We start from the raw sequence: 18,020 nt of genomic DNA on the forward strand, positions 1-18,020 counted from the left end.
AATTGCTGTCGGCAGGCCTGGGGGGATGCTTTGAAACTTTGGAGAAACCCTGGATGCTAATTGGCTAGCCGAGAGGTCCCATGTGTTAGGCGTTGGCAGCAGGTGGGGAAAGCAAGGCGACAGCAAGCAATGGAGTGGAGACCCTCCCCAGAAGAGTCTATAATGATTTCCCAGGCTCCAGGGCTGGGGAGGGGAAAAGCTCTTACAAACAGGATGTAAGGGTGTAGGTGAGAACAAGAGCCCGAGTAAAGGCACCCATTTCAGTTCCCAGGGTGTCCCAGGTCAAACCTGTTTCATTTTGTGGAGGGTTCTTGACCCCTGAGTTTCAGCATCAGCCAGTCCCAGGAACCCAGCTGCAGTGGAGACATTCTGCCTGCATTCAGGTCAGAGCTGGGCCCAAATTCCAAGTCTAGAGCTGGCTTTCCCCCAAAGCTCGAGGATGCTCAGAGCTGGAGTTCTGGTGCTGGCCCATCTAGATGCATGACTTTGGTTTCTGGCGTTTCTCGAGTCAAAACCATATGAAATCCCAATGAGGTTCCCACTCCCACCGGTAAATCAGCCCCCTGTCACTCCAGACCTGACCTCCTGCTCTCCAGGGAAGTTTTCAAAAGTGGCCCAGTTTGGGCTTTGCAACCAGGCTTTCACACCCCTCTGGTTATTGGCTAAGGTTTTGCTCCTGATTTGCTCCTGCCGAGGAGAATCAAGGAGAAAACTAGTGTGTTTTCCTCCCTGGAATGGCAGGCTCTAAATCAGGGGCTGGTAGCACAGACTTTGTACCACACTCCAAAATCAAAACTGAATGCCCCCAAACCTAATATTAGTTTGGAATTGAATCAGCCTCATTAGGTGAAACGAAATCACTCCCTGTCAGAGCTCATCAGCAATCAAAATCTCCACTGGATCAGTGTTCTCCTTATCCTGTCATGACAGGGAAAGGATGGCTGACAGGCACATTTTAGGTGGCACAAATCCCCAATCTACTGAGAATTTTTCCAGGTGGTCAATCGCCCCTGCCTCTGCAAGGGGCAGTGTTGTCTAGTGCAGCAGTTCTCAAACTGGAGTCCATGGACCCCTGGGGGTCCACGAGAGTACTCCAGGGGGTCCGCAAGTCATGTCCGGCTCTAGGGGTCTGCGAGCCATGTCCGGGGCTGGGAGTGGGATGAGCAGGAACAGGACGTGCTTGGAGGAGGGGGTGGAAAGAGGCAGGGAAGAGGAGGGGCAGGGGTGGAGTGGGGGCAGGAAGAGGTGGGGTGGGGCTTTGGGGGAAGGGGAGGGAGTGGGGACTGGCCTGGGGGCATGGCCTGAAAATTAGAAGCTGGCTCAGGGGTCCGCGAAAAATTTTAAATCAAAATGGGGGTCCCCAGGATGCTAAAGTTTGAGAACCGCTGTCTAGTGGATGGAGCAGTGGCCTGGGACTCCGGCAAAGTGGAGTCTATTCCTGACTTTGCCATTGACCTCCTGTGTGACCTCTGGTTCCCTTTCCATGCATAGTCTATTTAGATTGTAAACTCTGTGGGGCAGGGACCATTTTGCCATGTCTCCGTACAGCACCCAGCACAATGGGGTCCGGATCCCAGCTGGACCCGAGGGAGGTGCTGCAGTACCACACAGAATAACATCCGTGCAGGTCACTGAGTGGTGAGCATGCAAGGTTTGTGGGGATCTATGGGGGCCCATATCCCCCCCCATCCCTTCTTCTATGACCGGGGTTGAGGCATCACTGCCTGCTTGGTACTAAGACACACGTCTGCTGCTATAGTTGTGATGAAGCAGACTGAGAAACGAAAGGCCCAAGGGGCTGCCGTGGCCGGAAAGTGGGGCGAGCAGCTGGGAAAGGCCCTGGCTGGACGCCGAAGGGGTAGGTCCGCACAGAAGGGTCGCCGCGCAGCAGAGAGCTCCGTTCCCTGCACAGCCAATGCTAATGCCAGGGAGAAACTGGGGGTTGTTGACACCAGCCCAGCGTATTCCTGATGCAACCTCTGAGCCATTCCTCTGCGTCAGCGCCCTGCTGCTTGTGCCGAGGGAGAGCTCTGCTTCGGGAACCTGGGCACAGGACTGACAGACAGCTCTGCCTAGAGAGGGGCAGGGAGCCGGTGCAGTAGAAGCTACTCCACAACTGGTGCCCTCCACCCTGACCCACAGCCACCCCCACGCTATCTTAGTCCTGGGCTCCTCCACCCACAGCTCATCTGATGCTTCTCAGTCCTGACCTGCAGCCCCCTGTGTCCCCCCTCAATTCTACCAATGCCCCTCAGTCCTGACCTGCAGCCCCTCTGCTATTGCTGTCCTGGGCTCCCCCACATTGCTCTGCTGATGAGTCTCAATCCTGACCCAATGCTCCCCTGCTTCTCCAGATCTGGGCACCCTTCAGCGCTGCCAATGTTCCCCAGCCCCGACCTGCAGGAGCCCAGCTTTTCCAGTCCTGGGCTCCTCTCCTGCCACAGCCCTGTGGATGCCTCTCTGTCTCACCCCGCAGCCCCCTGCTGTTCCATCGCGGGGCCTCCCCTGAGCAGAAGCTGCCAAATTTTGGCAAATTCACCCCAACTGGTTTGGGGAAGGACCATATGGGGGAAAACTCATTGACCCTTATGACCTTAACCAGGTTTGATCCCAGTCTATTGAGAAGCAGCTGGATTGTGCCCATGAGCATCTCATTGCTCATTCAGTCCTGTCTCTCTTAATCCCATTTGGAAGGAGATTAGGGAATAATCTGAGGACATTAGCAAGATCCTGGACCTTAGACGAGAACAGAGGTGATGAGCTGAGTCACACATCCTGTCCAAATTGCTCCTTTCAGCCCCTCTTTTCCCATCTGCCACACACAGCCTCCACCTCATTGTGTCAGAGCCTGCGCACTCCCTGTGGTACTCAGCTGCCCCCAAAATGCCAGTTGGTCTGGGACCATTGCTTCAGATTGCTTTGGCATTTTGCACCATGGTTGCACAAGACCCAGCTCCGTCCCCTCTGCACACGCTTGCCACGGGGCCTTTTCACAAACCCACACACATTTGGCACAAAGCTGGCACTGGGCTTTGTATTGTAAACCGGGGTTGGAGAGGACAGAGTGCGAAAGGGCATGCCTGACCCGCACCCTTCTGCAGCTTCTCAGAAGACAATGCAGGAGTCAAGTCTGTTCCTTCAGTGAAATGATTTGCTGTGTCACAAATGGCTGATTTATCACCCTGACTAGCTCTTTTGGTTGTCTGGCCGCCATGCACAGAGCACCCAATAGCTGCAAAGAGAGGTGGGCGCAGAGCAAGAGACAAATGGGAACAGCTCCTTTGCCCCGACAATATCTATCTATCTACCTATCCCCATCCACCCCATCTATCTATCTATCTATCTATCTATCTATCTATCACATTCAAACTCTCTCCCTTGATAGAGTTGTTCATTCTAAGAATGTCAAAGCATTTTACAAACAGGACTTCCTTAAACTTCATTACAATCCCCAACCCCGCCGCCAACAAGGGAGGTTTGTGTTAGAAGAATTCAACAGAGGGGGAAACTGAGGCACAGAGCAATGCAGTGACTTACCCAAGGTCAGAGAGTGAGTCAGCGGCAGAGCCAGGAACAGCGCATAGAATTCTTGACTCTGGTCCGATGCTCTAACTCATGGTAGGCAACACTGCCTTAGAGACAACAAGGGTGATGGGAGAGAGACAAGCTCCCAGTGCGTTATGGAACCCAGTGCGCTCTGCCCCAGGCTAAGCTCCTTGTCTGCAGAAGAGGAGGTTGGTGGGTATTTTGCTCCTGATCCACTGCAGGTGGTATGGGCGATGGATCCCCAGGATTGGGTTTCAAAGGGCGGCACATGGCACAGTCCTCTCGGGTACAAACCGAGCCAGCGAAAGAAGTTGGACAGATCAGCACCCAGCAGGTGATACACAAATAGCTTCGAGGACAAAGCGCAGATGCTCTGGCAGGAATTAAGGACTTTGTGCCACTGGCAAAAACAGGCACTTTGGCAGCACAAATGGAGCTACCCAATTCCAAGTGCAAGCTGCCATCTGTCCTGCTACCTGCCAGCCCCAGGCGGGCCAGCTTGGAGTGGCAAGGAGGGAACCAAACCAGCCAGCCTCATGAGCAGGGTGTCTCATGCCACGGCAGGGCATCTGTGCCAGGCAGTGTTAGAAGAGGTTAGCGATCCCAGCGGGACTTGGTGAAAAGGCCCATAAATCACAGCTCCTTCACCCGACATGCCCTGCTAAACCATTCCAGCACCACACCACTTCCCGCCATCTTGAGCCAGCGGGCACAGAAAGAGGTGGGATTAGGAGATTACTAATGGAAGGGACAATTGGTTACTCCGAGGAACAGGCATGGCCAAACGTAGGGAGCAACAGGCGGGTAAGGTGAAGTATTGGCTGGTAGAGATGGACCTGGGCAGGACATCTGGGCTCTCTTGCCAGCTCATCACTGGCTCTCTGGGTGAGTCACTGCAGTATCTGAAACACGGGTAGATTTTTGGCATCTCAGGGAAGGGCAGGTACAAAACTGAAAAATGCGTCTAAGGTACCTACCTGGCTCCCATTGTCATCGGCCCTGTGCACCTCGCTATATTTATCCTACAAACCAGGAGGGCAGGGCTGGGATCCCCCTTCTGTAGATGGGGAACTGAGGCACAGAGTCTGAAATGTATTTTGGTCCTGAGCTCCCTGTGATCTTGAAAACATTCTCAGACCTGGGCTGACAGGACTTGTTCAAAGTCAGTCCAAGGCAGAAGAAGGAACAGAGCTTCCAATTCTCAGCCTAGCACCTGGCACGCTGGGCCACCCTCCACACAGAGCCCCAGACTCCAGGGCCAGAAGGGTCTATAGTGTCTGTAGCACACAGGCCGGAGACCTGCCCCCAGATCACTCCTAGGGCAGATCTTTTAGAGAAACATCCAATCTGGATTTTTAAATGGTCAGTGATGGAGAATTCACCACAAAAGTGTGTCTTTGAGAAGCTGATGGGTCAGAAATCTAGTCGCAGGGAATACCATTGCTCTTGGCTTCTGAGCTAGCCTGGACCACTTTTCAAAAGTGTAAGGACTGCCCAGGATCTGATGAGACAACTCCCCCCACACAGCTCCATTCTCCAGAGGGAATGAATGAGGAACCAAGAATTTAAATCAGTTGCCAAAGGCCCCATAGGAAATTTTTGGTGGAAGCCTGATTGACCTCTGGTGGGAGCCAGTCACCTGGCTAAGCCACTGGACCCCAGTGCTATAACCCTCCCCATTAGATTATATATATGACATTATTCTCAAGAAAGAGTAAAAATGTTTTTTACCAAAAATACCTGCTGTCAGTTGCTAAATACAGTAACATTTGCCATTGAACTGTGTCCTTTTCAATGTAAATGCTGACATCAAAAAAACAAAAATGATTCCAAATCTACCCTCCCAACAATCTGTGGGTCAGAGTTAAGGTTATCATGCAGCGAAGAATATCCATCGCTGAAGACAACACATTTGTTTGCTATATTAGCAGCGTCCAATTTACAAACGGCCTTCCCTATGAGTCTCCATACTTTATTCATGCTTGGGTTTGGCAATGTGTAAAGTACATTGCAGTCTCCTAGAACCTGGACTGGTTTCAGAAAAGTTTTTCTTATTTGTCTGTGGAATATAAAAGAAGTTCACTAGGAAATGTATGAGCCAGACCAGGGTTCTTCCAAGGGCAAGGTCCTATTCCCCTCAGAGACACAGGACAAGAACTTGGCCAAGTCCCTTCTAACTCTGCTGGCTTGTGACCAGACTTGAGGATTTAAGGCCAGTATTAAGTTAGAGAGGTGGGGAGTGGGTGGGAAGCATCGCTCTGAATGGAAAACCTTAGCAAGGGATGGGGCTGAGGGCGCTGTCTCAGCATAGCTCTTTAGCAAAGAGGAATCAGCTTGTGTGGAGGGACAATCTGTCCTGCTCCATGGACCTGGCCAGGTGGGGAGACGATATGATTGCTGGGTCTGATGCCATAGGAAGCAATGGCGAGTCCTTGCCCCAGCAGGCCAGCTGTCCAACAAGGGGCGCGTTGAGAGATGGGTTAGATGTGGTGGATGTTTGGGGTCCCTCTGTGAAACCCCTGGAGTATCGCAGTCCCATTTCTCATGGGCAGGGATCCACTTTATACAAACCACCCCAGCTGGGGACAGCTTCAGCACAGGGGCTAACGAGCAAAGGGCTCTGGAGAGAGCCCAGCCTAGAGGTCAGTGTTGAGGGGCGATGTTGGGGCCACTCCCACCGTGGGTCCATTCTGGAGAGGACTTAAGTCCGCAGGGCTGGCAGCACATCCTACTGGCACTAGGAGGAGGAGAAAGATAAAACATCCCGTGTGCCAGCTCCATCCACTTCATTCTTGTACCGTGCAGAGATACAGGGCCAGATTCTCCTCCCTGTCCCTGATTACCCAAAGGGAATCCCCCCAGGATGGGAAAACTCTCCTGGTCTCCTCTAGGAAGGTTCTTACATAACCTGAGTATCTGAGCACTTTGCAGAAGGGTAATAAGCAACATGACTGTCCCAAGTGGGTCAGCTGCCCCCCATCAGTGAATAGTCCCTATACAGTTCCTATATGGCTCCCAGCGCCAGAGTATCTGAGTGCCTCACCACCTTGAATGTATTACCCCTTGTGAGGCAGGTCAGTGCTACTATCCCCACTGGGAAGATGGGGACCAGAAGCACAGGGGGGCTGATTTGTAAAGGTATTTAGGTGTCTAACACCTACTGAAATCAATGAGAGGTGCCTAAATATCTGGCTCTAAGGGTATGTCTAAACTGCAGTATAAAGCCAGGGTTTGAAACCAGGCTTTTGTCTAGCACAAATCGTGCTAACCCAGGGCTCAGAGCCAGGGTCCCAGGACCCCACGGGGGGTGGAGGGTCTGCGCCTAAGTCAAGCCAGGACCCAGGGTTCAAGCCCTGTTGCTTTGCAGCTGTAGAAGCAGCCCCTCTGGACTCCAGCTCCGGGAGTCTGTCACGCTCCACGGGCCGACTTTCTTTGTCCTCTGGACAGTCAGGTTTTCCCACACTGCGCCGCGAGCCAAGGGCTAACGTGGCCACATTTTGAGAGGGTGCTAAGACGTCTGGGATATGGGAGGTTGGAATCAGGCCTGCATAATGCCGTGTTAGAGGCCGGAGCCCAGGTGGGGACCTAGGGTTCAACAACTCCTAATCTGGGGTTGCAAATAAACAGGGGCACTCGCTAGAACAATTTGTAGAGTGGGGGTGCTGAGAGCCACTGAACCAAACTGGAAACCCTGTGTATGATGGAAACCACTTTGAGCCAGGGGGTGCGGCAGTGCCCCTGGCACCTCTAGTTCCAGCACCCCTGCAAATAAGTGTAGATGCTTAAGCCCTAAGTCAACAAACCCAGGGTCTGATAACTTGAGTTCTACCACCTCTGGGCTTACACTGCAGTGTAGAGAGACCCTCAGGGACCCATCCCAAGTCCACAGTGGAGTTTGTGGCAAACCAAGGAGTTGAACTGAGTCCCAGAGTCGTGCTCTAACCCAGTAGGCAACGCTTCCTTTCTGGAGGGGTGTATGATGTGACAGAAGGGGGAGTGACAAAGTACAGCTCTGCTCCATCAGCTCCCAGCTGGCCTATGGTCTGTTAGGGAGCACTGCTGACTGGTGTAAGTTAGAGCAGCCCCCAGACAGCTCCAGCTCATGCTGGGGCCGGAGCTGCTGCAGCATGTGAATCAGGGAGCCAGGTCCACGTTGCTGACAATCCTACATCTGTCCCTTGTGCTGAGCAAATTTGGGCAGGAGAAAAGAACCGTCCCTGTCACACTGACACTGGTTGGTTTCCTCCCCCGGCCATGCCACTAAACTCCCCTGATAACTTTGCTGCCCCAATGTGGTTAATGTCAAACGAACACGTACAATGTGTTAAGAAACCACATTCAGGCGGGAGGAAAAAGGCAGGAGTTTATAAACAAACGCTGAAGGTGAATGGTAACCACAGGAAGTCAGTTAGTTAATTCAGGCAAGACATTTACCCCTTTGATTTACTGTAATAGTGAGTTTACATAACGGGGGGAAGGGTGGAGGCAGCTTGCCTTAGCAAGTCGGGGAGGGGGTTAGTTGGGAGCTTCGGGGGGCTGGTCTGGGTAAGAGCTAGGGCTGGGGCTGAAATGAAATCACACTGAACCCTGCGTTGAGCATTTAAACTCGAGGCTGGAGGCTTATCTGGAAGATGCTTTAGCCAAGCACAAGTTATCGGGCTCAGGCCAGGGGCAAGTGGGTGAAATTGATGGGCCCGGGCTGGACAGGTCGGACTGGATGACCTCCTGGTGCCTGCTGGCTTTAACTCTATTGAACTGTGAAAACTGGGGTTCCATCCCCACCCTACTTCCAATTGACTCTCAGCCTCAAACCTGAACCCCGAACCCAGCCTTGGCCTGGCTGAGTCTTGCCAAAGCTGCCAAGGGACATCCCGTGACAAGCGCTCTGGTCCCGGGGGGTTTCTCTCTCTCCCTCAGAAGCCTGCCGGTAGGGCACTACCCTGGGCTCACAAGACTCCCTGTATGACCTTGAGCAAGTCTCTGAGTTGCTCTGTGCCTCAGTTTGCCCTCAGTGGAACAGGGATAACATACCAACAGATGCTGGGGGGGGGGCGATGCAGGTGACTGCACCCTCACTCAGCCTCACTCCAGCCCCTGTCCTGTCTCCCTTCCTTTTCTTACACTTAGCTGATCCTCTCCTACCTTAATGCACCCAAAATATTCAGGGCACTCTTATGCCATTTGCTGCCCTCACCCTGATCACCCTGCTGGGGTGTCCTCCCCCTACCCCCACCCAGGGTTGGGTCTACGTGGATGGTAAGCTCTTTGGGGCAAGGACTGTTGGTGCAGCACCTAGCGCCGGGGGCCATACCTACCCCTGACCGACCCATCCTCAGCCTGCATTGGCTCACCAAGGATTGTGCTCAAAGGCCCAAGCAAGCTTAGATTAGGGGCATGGCTTAATGGCAGCAAGCGGGCTGCCCCATCTGTCACTCATGCCTCTAACATGCCATTTTTTTGTTTTTCCCTCCCCCCAAAAGCCTGGTTTTCAGATTTTGGTCAGATGTGCCTGGTTCACAGGGTCAGAGCAGGAATCACTAAACTGGGGAACCTGTGGCACTCCCACAGCTCCGGCCCTGAGAGGGGATCAAAGCGCCTTCTAAATATTCATCAGTAAAACCTCACCACAGCATTGCAGGCCAATGGCCCTATTCCCACATTGTAAGATGGGGAAACTGAGGCACAGGAGGCGAATCCACTTGTCCAGGACCAGGCAGAGACTCAGCAGGTCAGGATCAGAGCCCAGCTCAGCCTTCCAGTTCTGCCCCTAGGCAAGCCCGCCCTTGTCCCTGAGATGCAACCGTTGAGGCTGGTGTCCCCCATCATCCTTCATTTGCCGGTGGTGACGCAGAGATGCCTGCTTGTGTGTACACATGTAAAGAACTTGTGTGCATGGTGTAAAGCGTACACATGTGTGTATGTGTGCACTATGCACTACAGGGTGCAGGGGTTAGACGCAAGAGGAAATCCCGAATCACTCAGAGCACCAGAGGAATCAGCCGAGCTCTTGTCACATCCAAGTTTCCTTTCTCCATTGTTGTTCTGGCTGCTCTTGACTCAGTGAACATCAGTTCTCCCCGTCTGATCAGAGCCACAGCCGGGTCTTGGCCGAGGCTGCACACAGGACGCGCACAGCTGCATGGGGCGGGTGTGTGGTCATTCCTCCTTGACCAGCCCTGAGCTTTTTCCCGCCAGAGGAAATGTTGCAATCAGGAGATGCTCTGACCCTCCACTACGAGGCTGGGGCTGGAGGGGGAATGATCTGGCCTGAACTTTGCTTTCAAGGCTGGTCTGGAAGCGCTTCTTGGAAAAGCCCTGAGAAGGGGGAGAGCTCCGGAGCAGAGAGGGGATGAGCCCCACCTCCCAGCCACTCCCCTGGCTTCAATTGGCTGGACAGTAAATAAATAAAAGGGAATTAAATAAACAGAGGCAAGTTGGTTTATATAATCACTGGTACAGTTTGTACTGGAACGCTGCACGGATTAGAGAGCTGGCACCGGCTGCGGGTCATTAAACAGACGGGCTCAGCCCTCCCCCGGTAGAGCAAGGTCTCCTGGGCCATCTCTCCCATCGGCCCCGGCTGCTGCACCCATAAAAGCGAGACAGCTATTTATCTAGCCGGGTACTTTTTAACAAGCAACCTTGGAGAGGTGGAGGGGGGTGCAGACTTCGCCCCAGTCATGCTCGGGTCCTGGCATGGGTGCCAGTCCAGGAGGGCCAGCCAACACCCAGCGGCGATGAGGGAGGGAAGGGGGAAGGGGGCAGCTGAGTGGCCAAGAGAGGGGTCCCAGCTGAAACCCTGGGTGCAAAACAGCTCTAGCCCCTGGGAGCTGGATCCACCTTCCCCTGGCAATCCCTGTCAATGCCCCTTGGCAGTGACAAAAGACAGCTAGGCTGGCACAAGGGGAGTCTGCTGGCACTAGCCCTAGTGACACCACACAGGGTATCTACATCCTAGCCTGTATTCCTGCAGCCAAGGAAGGGGCTGGGAGTGACCCCCACATCAGATTCCCCATCTCAGCAATGAACAGAGCTTGGACTCCTTGGTGCCAACAGCCCTGCAGGCCAGATCAGAACGTTGGGGCAGAAAATGCTTGGGAGCCTTCCATGGCATGGGAAAGCCCCCCACCTTCCACGGGGCCAGGCCTGAGGGGCACTTCCAGACTGGGCATGGGGGCAGCCGGGTCCCCCAGCAGAGCCGTGCCGACCCAGGAACAGGAACAGACAGGTGCCTGGAGGTAGCCTAGGCAAAGCTGCTGCATCTGAGGCAGGCCCAGACAGGCCCTTGCGGACAGACAGGGAGGCTAATGAGCGGGCACTGGTGTGCCGTACCTGTGCAGAGCTAGCAGAGGATTGGTCTCAGGGCACCTGAGCTGGGTGTGTGCAGGCAGGAGGCACAGGAGAGTGCATGGTAGGCAGAAAAAATAAAGGCAAAATATTTTGCAGGAAGCCTTTTTATTTTTAGCCACAGCTCTGAGGAAACGCACCTTGGAATTTCTTACTGTGCGGCTCTGCGCTCGGAAAGCAGAGCCGAAGCTGGGCACGGGCTGGGTGCTGTGTGACGCTGCCAGCTGCCCGATTTGGGGGTGGGTAGGGCAGGGATGGGGAATGGCCCCCCTTTCACCAGCTGGCAGCCGCGGGGGCAGTGAATCTGAGTTCTCGCTGAGGAGGGGGGCTTGGCAGAAAGGCCAAGGGCTTGGAGACCGAACTCCCCCCTCAGTCCTAGGTCAGAGTCAAGGCACAAGTCAGGCGCCTGCCCTGACGCAGAGGAAGGTGCTAAGGAGCTTTGGGCCGCAGCTGGTGCCTGCTCCGAACAAGGAGGGTGTCTGGGCATCTGCTGTGCTCTGTGGGCACCGTGAAATGTGGCTCTAACTCTGCGGGTCGACCTGCCCAGATGCCAGGGATGAGGATCCCCGGGATTGTGCAGGCCACCTCTGCGCCCCATGTACTGCCCATGGAGAGCTCTGTGGCGCCGGCCTGGCAGAGAGAGAGGCCAACACCTGCCAAAGCAGCGGGCTCATGCAAGTCACGGGTCTTTCAGGGGCCAGCACAAGGAGTTCCCCGGGGTGGCTGGGGGCAGGAGGGGACACGGGTGCCAGGCGGGGCCTGCGCTCTGAACCAAGGCAGCATCGGGGAGCCTGCGAGCCGACGTATTTGTTCCTGTGTCTATTACTCAGCGCCTGGTATATGGGATAAAGGTGACGTCCTGTGGGCGCCGCTTTCGGCCGCGATCACTAGGACCATTTTCAAACTCAGTGTCCTCCGAGATCAGCCCTCGGCCTCCAAGAGCCTCCCCCAGCTGCAGCCCCCTGCTGCCCCCTGCAGGCCGCCCGAGCCCCAGAGGACGGCGGGCCACGGGCTGCAGCAGGTAAAGCTGGGACTGCCCAGAGCAAGTGGCATCCGAAGGGCTTTGGGAGGCCCTGGCGCTCAGGCTGTGCCCGGCCCTGGGCAATCGAGCCCTCTGAAAAGCTGGAGGTGACTCTCTGGGCAGAGCACGGGGTGGCTCTGGGCAGCTGGAGAGAAAGGCTGAGGTGGAGTCGGGGCAGCACGGGAGGAAGTGGGCTCATGCCAAGCAGTAAGGGGGTGGGGGGACCAGCATGCAAATGAGCTGCCCATTGATGAAACTGCTCCATAGCTAGGGCTTTACTCAAAGCAGAATCTTCCAGCCCCTGGCTGTCCCCGGGAGTAGCTGGCTGGCTGTTTATTCCAGCAGTTTGTTAACACCTTGGGTCACCCCTCAATGAACAAACATCAAAGCTGGTGCATTCCAAGGGTCCTCAGTCCCTAGTGCCTCCTGGTCACATAAGCAGTGGTGGGAAAAGGCTAGCTCCAGGAGGCGCAGACGTCCTGATCAGTGCGTGGCTAATGCAAGAGAATATTGGGTCACCTGGATTCAGCATTTTGGTTAAAGGTACTGGGTCCTTTGTGGTTCTCCTCTGTACAGAGACCTCCTCTTTAGCATCTCAACTATGCATATAAAATCATAGAATCATAGAATATCAGGGTTGGAAGGGACCTCAGGAGGTCATCTAGTCCAACCCCCTGCTCAAAGCAGGACCAACTCCAACTAAATCATCCCAGCCAGGGCTTGTCAAGCCGGGTCTTAAAAACCTCTAAGGATGGAGATTCCACCACCTCCCTAGGTAACCCATTCCAGTACTTCACCACCCTCCTAGTGAAAAAGGTTTTCCTAATAGCCAACCTAGACCTCCCCCACTGCAACTTGAGACCATTGCTCCTTGTTCTGTCATCTGCCACCACTGAGAACAGCTGAGCTCCTCCTCTTTGGAACCCCCCTTCAGCTAGTTGAAGGCTGCTATCAAATCCCCCCTCACTCTTCTCTTCTGCAGACTAAATAAGCCCAGTTCCCTCAGCCTCTCCTCATAAGTTATGTGCCCCAGCCCCCTAATAATTTTTGTTGCCCTCCGCTGGACTCTCTCCAATTTGTCCACATCCTTTCTGTAGTGGGGGGCCCAAAACTGCATGCAATACTCCAGGTGTGGCCTCACCAGTGTCAAATAGAGGGGAATAAACACTTCCCTCAATCTGCTGGCAATGCTCCTACTACTACAGCCCAATTTGCCATTGGCCTTCTTGGCAACAAGGGCATACTGCTGACTCATATCCAGCTTCTCGTCCACTGTAATCCCCAGGTCCTTTTCTGCAGAACTGCTGCTTAGCTAGTCGATCCCCAACCTGTAGCAGTACATGGGATTCTTCCGTCCTAAGTGCAGGACTTTGCACTTGTCCTTGTTGAACCTCATCAGATTTCTTTTGGCCCAATCCTCCAATTTGTCTAGGTCACTCTGGACCCCATCCCTACCCTCCAGCATATCTACCTTTCCCCACAGCTTAGTGTCATCTGCTAACTTGCTGATGGGGTCTATCTTAGCTGTCACCACTCACGAAAGAGATCTTGGAGTCATTGTGGCTATTTTTCTGAAAGCATCCACTCAATGTGTAGTCAAAAAAGTGAACAGAATGTTGGGAATCATGAGGAAAGGGATAGATAATAAGACAGACAATATCATACTGCCTCTATATATATCCATGATACGCCCACATCATGCACACTGCGTGAAGATGTTGTCGTCCCATCTCAAAAAAGATACATTGGAATTGGAAAAGGTACAGAAAAGGGCAACAACAATGATATGGAAAATGGTCTGGAACAGCTTCTGTATGAGGAGAGATTACTAAAACGGGGACTTTTCAGCTTGGAAAAGAGACACCTGAGGGGGGATAGGATCGAGGTCTATAAAACCATGAGTGGTGTGGAGAAAGGAAACAAGGAAGTGTTATTTTCTCCTTCTCATAACACAAGAACTAGGGGCCACCAAATGAAAGTAATAGGCAGCAGGTTTAAAACAAACAAAAGGAAGTATATCTTCACACAGTGCACAGTCAACCTGTGGAACTCTTTGCGAGAGGATGTTGCGAGGGCCAAGAATATAACAGTGCTCAAAAAGGAACTAGATGAGTTTGTGGAGGACAGGCCCATCAATGATGATTAGTCAGGATGGGCAGGGATGGTTCACTAGCCTCTGTTTGCCAGAAGCTGGGAATGGGCGTCAGGGGATAGATCACTTGATGATTCCCTGTTCTGTTCATTCCCTCTGGGGCACCTGGCACTGGCCACTGTCAGAAAACAGGAGACTGGGCTGGATGGACCATTGATCTAACCTAGTATGGCCGTTCTTATGTTCATCAGGCATATACGGGAAGCAGTAGATAATGGATGGACTGCGTTCATTGTATTTGCTGCAACACATCGGCAGCAAAACAGTAAAGCTGGAGTAAATTATACCCTTAAGCTCAAAGTCTGCCACTTAGCTCCACAAGTAAAGCATCCATCAATAGGAAACACTCGCACAACAGACAAACATTGTAAGGTGATGTTCACTGCCCGGGGAGGTGGTGGCGAGGGGAAGAAAGGAGGCTTGTGCTCCAGAAAAGCACCTGCTCATTGCACCAGCTCCAAACCCAGAAGTCAAGCGGGACCCACTCCTATGGGTCTGTATCTCCTGGGCTGTACCTTCCAGGACTGATCAGGGGAGAGGGAGCCTCTGAGAGGAAGACATTACTGTGCACATACCTTGGGCAAAAGATCACTTGTTTTGTCTGACTTGGCCCACAGACAATGCTGTAGCCGTTTAACTGCACTATCCCTTCCATTAAACCGGCGCAGCTCTGGGCACGCACTGGGACTGCGCAGAAGCCTGTCGTCTGAGGCCTGATCGGAATTTTCCCATGCTCCCTATTGCCAGACCGGAGCTGTGAAATGAATTGGATCATGGTGGAATTCTCCAGCCAAACAGCCACCGGCCCCATGCTGCACAAGCCGTGGCTCCTGGCATGTGATTCACCTGTCTATAGGAGATGGGCACATTTCCACTGGGAAATCCCGCAGGTTAGCGGTGGGGGATGCAGGTCATCAGAAGCACTGGGTGTCTTGCTAAAGGATCTGCTATAGCTCAGCTGTAAGATATGAGCCGCCTGCAGGAATCACTGGGCAAAGTTCCCTGGCCTGTGCTGTGCCAGGTGGTCAGACTAGTTTCAGAGTAGCAGCCGTGTTAGTCTGTATTCGCAAAAAGAAAAGGAGTACTTGTGGCACCTTAGAGACTAACAAATTTATTAGAGCATAAGCTTTCGTGAGCTACAGCTCACTTCATCGGATGCATGAATTGAGCTGTAGCTCACGAAAGCTTATGCTCTAATAAATTTGTTAGTCTCTAAGGGCCCAAGTACTCCTTTCTTTTTGTGGTCAGACTAGATGATCAGGCAGGTCCTTCTGACCTTGAAATATAACCCTCTCAGCACGCCCCACATGGTGCCCCTGGATTCCCACCCGAGAGGCCTGTGGCTCCTCTGCCTGGCGGGGGATGGTATTTCACTGCAAGGCTTCATCTCTGACTTGCCCAGCCCCTCAAACCAGGGCCCTGGCTCCCAAAACTAGGCCCCACCTTAGCTGGGCCACAGGTTTGTGTGTTCCTGTGCTGCCACCTAGAGCCTGCCCAGTGCAACATGGCATGCGTTGCCAGCCCGCTCCAGAGCCCAGCCTGCAAACCCCACTGAGGGTGGAGAAGGGGAATCCTGGAGCCATGAAGAGAATACTTAGAACAGGAAACCCAGTCCAGCTGGGTCGCTGCAGGGATCGCTGATGGTGACAAGCAGGCCAGATTGCCAGCCTAAGGCAAAGCTACAGGGGAGATTTTCCTGCATGCTGTTCGTTTCTGGGTGCACCCAACAAGCCGGTATGTACACATTTATCTTGGGCGATGCCCTTTGCCCAGTGCCAGTCCCCCAGGCTGAGCTCCATGCTGCACTATCCCGTGCATTTCTCAGGAACCCAGTGCAAACGCTTCCAGCTAAGTGCTCTTAATAGCCCCTTGTTTGCCAAATGGCTTTGCCTCCTTCCTGACTCTGAGAAAGTGCTTTTGTTTAAAACAAAGGAAGAGGCTGCCTGGCCTTGTCCCCCCCTCAGACATGCCTCCTGGCTCACTGGGTTTAGGTTTGGTACCAGCTCTGTGGGAAAGCTTTTGTGGGAGCCCCTTGTTAAAAGATTGGCAGCATGTCCCTGAGCAAATGCCACGATAGCATCTAGCTGCATACCCAGCTGGTTTCCTCAGTCACGTTCCTGTAACCTGGAACTTCTGGTTTCCATTCCTGGCTCTGCCCGGCTGATGCCTCTCTGGGTCTCAGCATCCCCAGCTGTGAAATGGGGAGAATGATACTGCTCACCCGTCCCATGGGAGTGGCTGAATGGGAAGCTCCTTGAAATCCTTGGATGAAAGGTGAAGGATTTCGCCACAGGGTGAAGGATTCTCACTGATAAATCAGTTCACACTGGGGGTGGTAGAAGCTGTGGGCCTGATTTTCAGCGGTGCTGATACAACATAGTTAGAGCATGGGAGCTTGTATCCCTCTTCCCTGCCCTAGCAATGCCAGCACCCTCACAGCTGAGAGAGCTGCTCAGGAAGTCAAACGCTGGGGTTTTGGTGCTGAGTGTCGCAGGTTCAATCCTTGCTAATGACCCCATTCCGGTCTCTGTACTCAGTCATGGTTTCTCCATGGATGCTGCAGGGGCTTATCACCTTTGAGAATCAGGCATCCTGTCTCCAGCCCTGACTCCCCTCCAGAAAAGATCATGGATACTATAGTCTTAACATCTTATTACAAGGGGTCTACCAAATTCATGGCCGTGAAAATCACGTTACGCGTCATGAAATCTGGTCTCTGGCCACCCAGCTCTGAAGGCAGAGTGGAGAGCGGTGGCGGCTGCTGGCTGGATGCCCAAATCTGAAGGCAGCAGGGGTGGCTCTGAGGAAGAGGCCTATAGCCACCCAAAATTTGCCTTAGCCCTCCGTCCCCCACAGAGCCACCCCTCCCAACACAAAGGTCACACGTGGCTCAGATACTTCTCTGCTGCGGCTGGTGGCGGCGCTGCCTTCAGAGCTGGGTGCCCAGCTAGCAGTGCCGCTCTCCAGCTGCCCAGCTCTGAAGGCAGCACCTGTCCCGTGTCCCTGCCCACTGGGGCCCGCCGCCCAGGGAAGGTGGAGGGTCTGGGGCTCCCTGCAGCAGCACAGACTGACCCAGGCTCCTGGGCCCCAGCCCCCCACTGTTGCTGTTCACTGAGGTCTCTGTGGGGGTTACAAGGAGCCGAGAAGCTGCTGCAGCCCCGAAGCCCCAAGCAAGAGGAAGAGGAGATGGGGAGAGTATCTCAGCCGCCCTGCCTGGCTCCAGCTTCTGGCCTCCGACCTTGCCACCAATACCTGACCCTGCCAGAGCAGATTCCATCCCCAGATCTAAAAGCGCTTTACATTTGACATGGGGAAATCAAGGCACAGGGGAGGAAGGGATTTGTACAGCAAGTCAGGGGCAGAGGCAGGAATAGAACCAGGAGTCCTCCCCTGCTGAGCCAGCTGTTGTATGGTCATGTGCTGAGAGACAGGCCTTGCCCCACAGAGCTTGTGGTCTAAACTGGAAGGCTCACCCCCAATTTAAAGATAGGAAACTGAGGCCCAGAGAAATTTGGTGATTTGCTCAAGATCAAACAGGCAGTCTGTAGCAGAGGAACAAATTGAAACCAGAGTGCCTGAGTTCTAGGCCGTGCCCACCAGGGCACACTGCCCAGGGCAGGTGGAGGGTGCAGGCTCCCCACAATAGCCTGGACTGTCCCCCCTTTCTCCCTCTTCTCCCGCCAAGTCTTGCCCCTCCCCTCTCCAAGCCGTAACATGCAGCATTCTCTGGTGTCTTCCCTGCACTGCCGCCCATGACTCTCCCGCTCACCCTTTCTCCAGGGAGACAGCCTCTCAGTGGCCCGCTCGGAGCACCACCTGTTACCAATTCATCCGGGAGTGGGGTCATTAGCACAGCTAAGGGAACAAGCAGCCAAACACGAGTTTAATTTTCCGCTGGCTCACACAGCTCATTATTTCTCTGTGGTCTTTCCCAGCAGAAAGCATCTGGCCATT

The 18,020-nt window shown here is 53.8% G+C and overlaps 1 long non-coding RNA gene across 1 annotated transcript; it reads left to right on the top strand.

Annotated features, from left to right (window-relative positions):
* The first annotated feature begins 1,303 nt into the window (after nt 1-1,303).
* On the top strand, nt 1,304-14,349 carry LOC122457492. The gene is made up of 3 exons (XR_006277046.1): nt 1,304-1,387; nt 11,978-11,980; nt 14,338-14,349. It is a non-coding gene; the product is annotated as an uncharacterized LOC122457492 (long non-coding RNA).
* The last annotated feature ends 3,671 nt before the right edge of the window (nt 14,350-18,020 follow it).

Source organism: Dermochelys coriacea, chromosome 25 (genome assembly GCF_009764565.3).
Source record: "Dermochelys coriacea isolate rDerCor1 chromosome 25, rDerCor1.pri.v4, whole genome shotgun sequence".
In the NCBI taxonomy this organism is placed as follows: Eukaryota; Metazoa; Chordata; order Testudines; family Dermochelyidae; genus Dermochelys; species Dermochelys coriacea.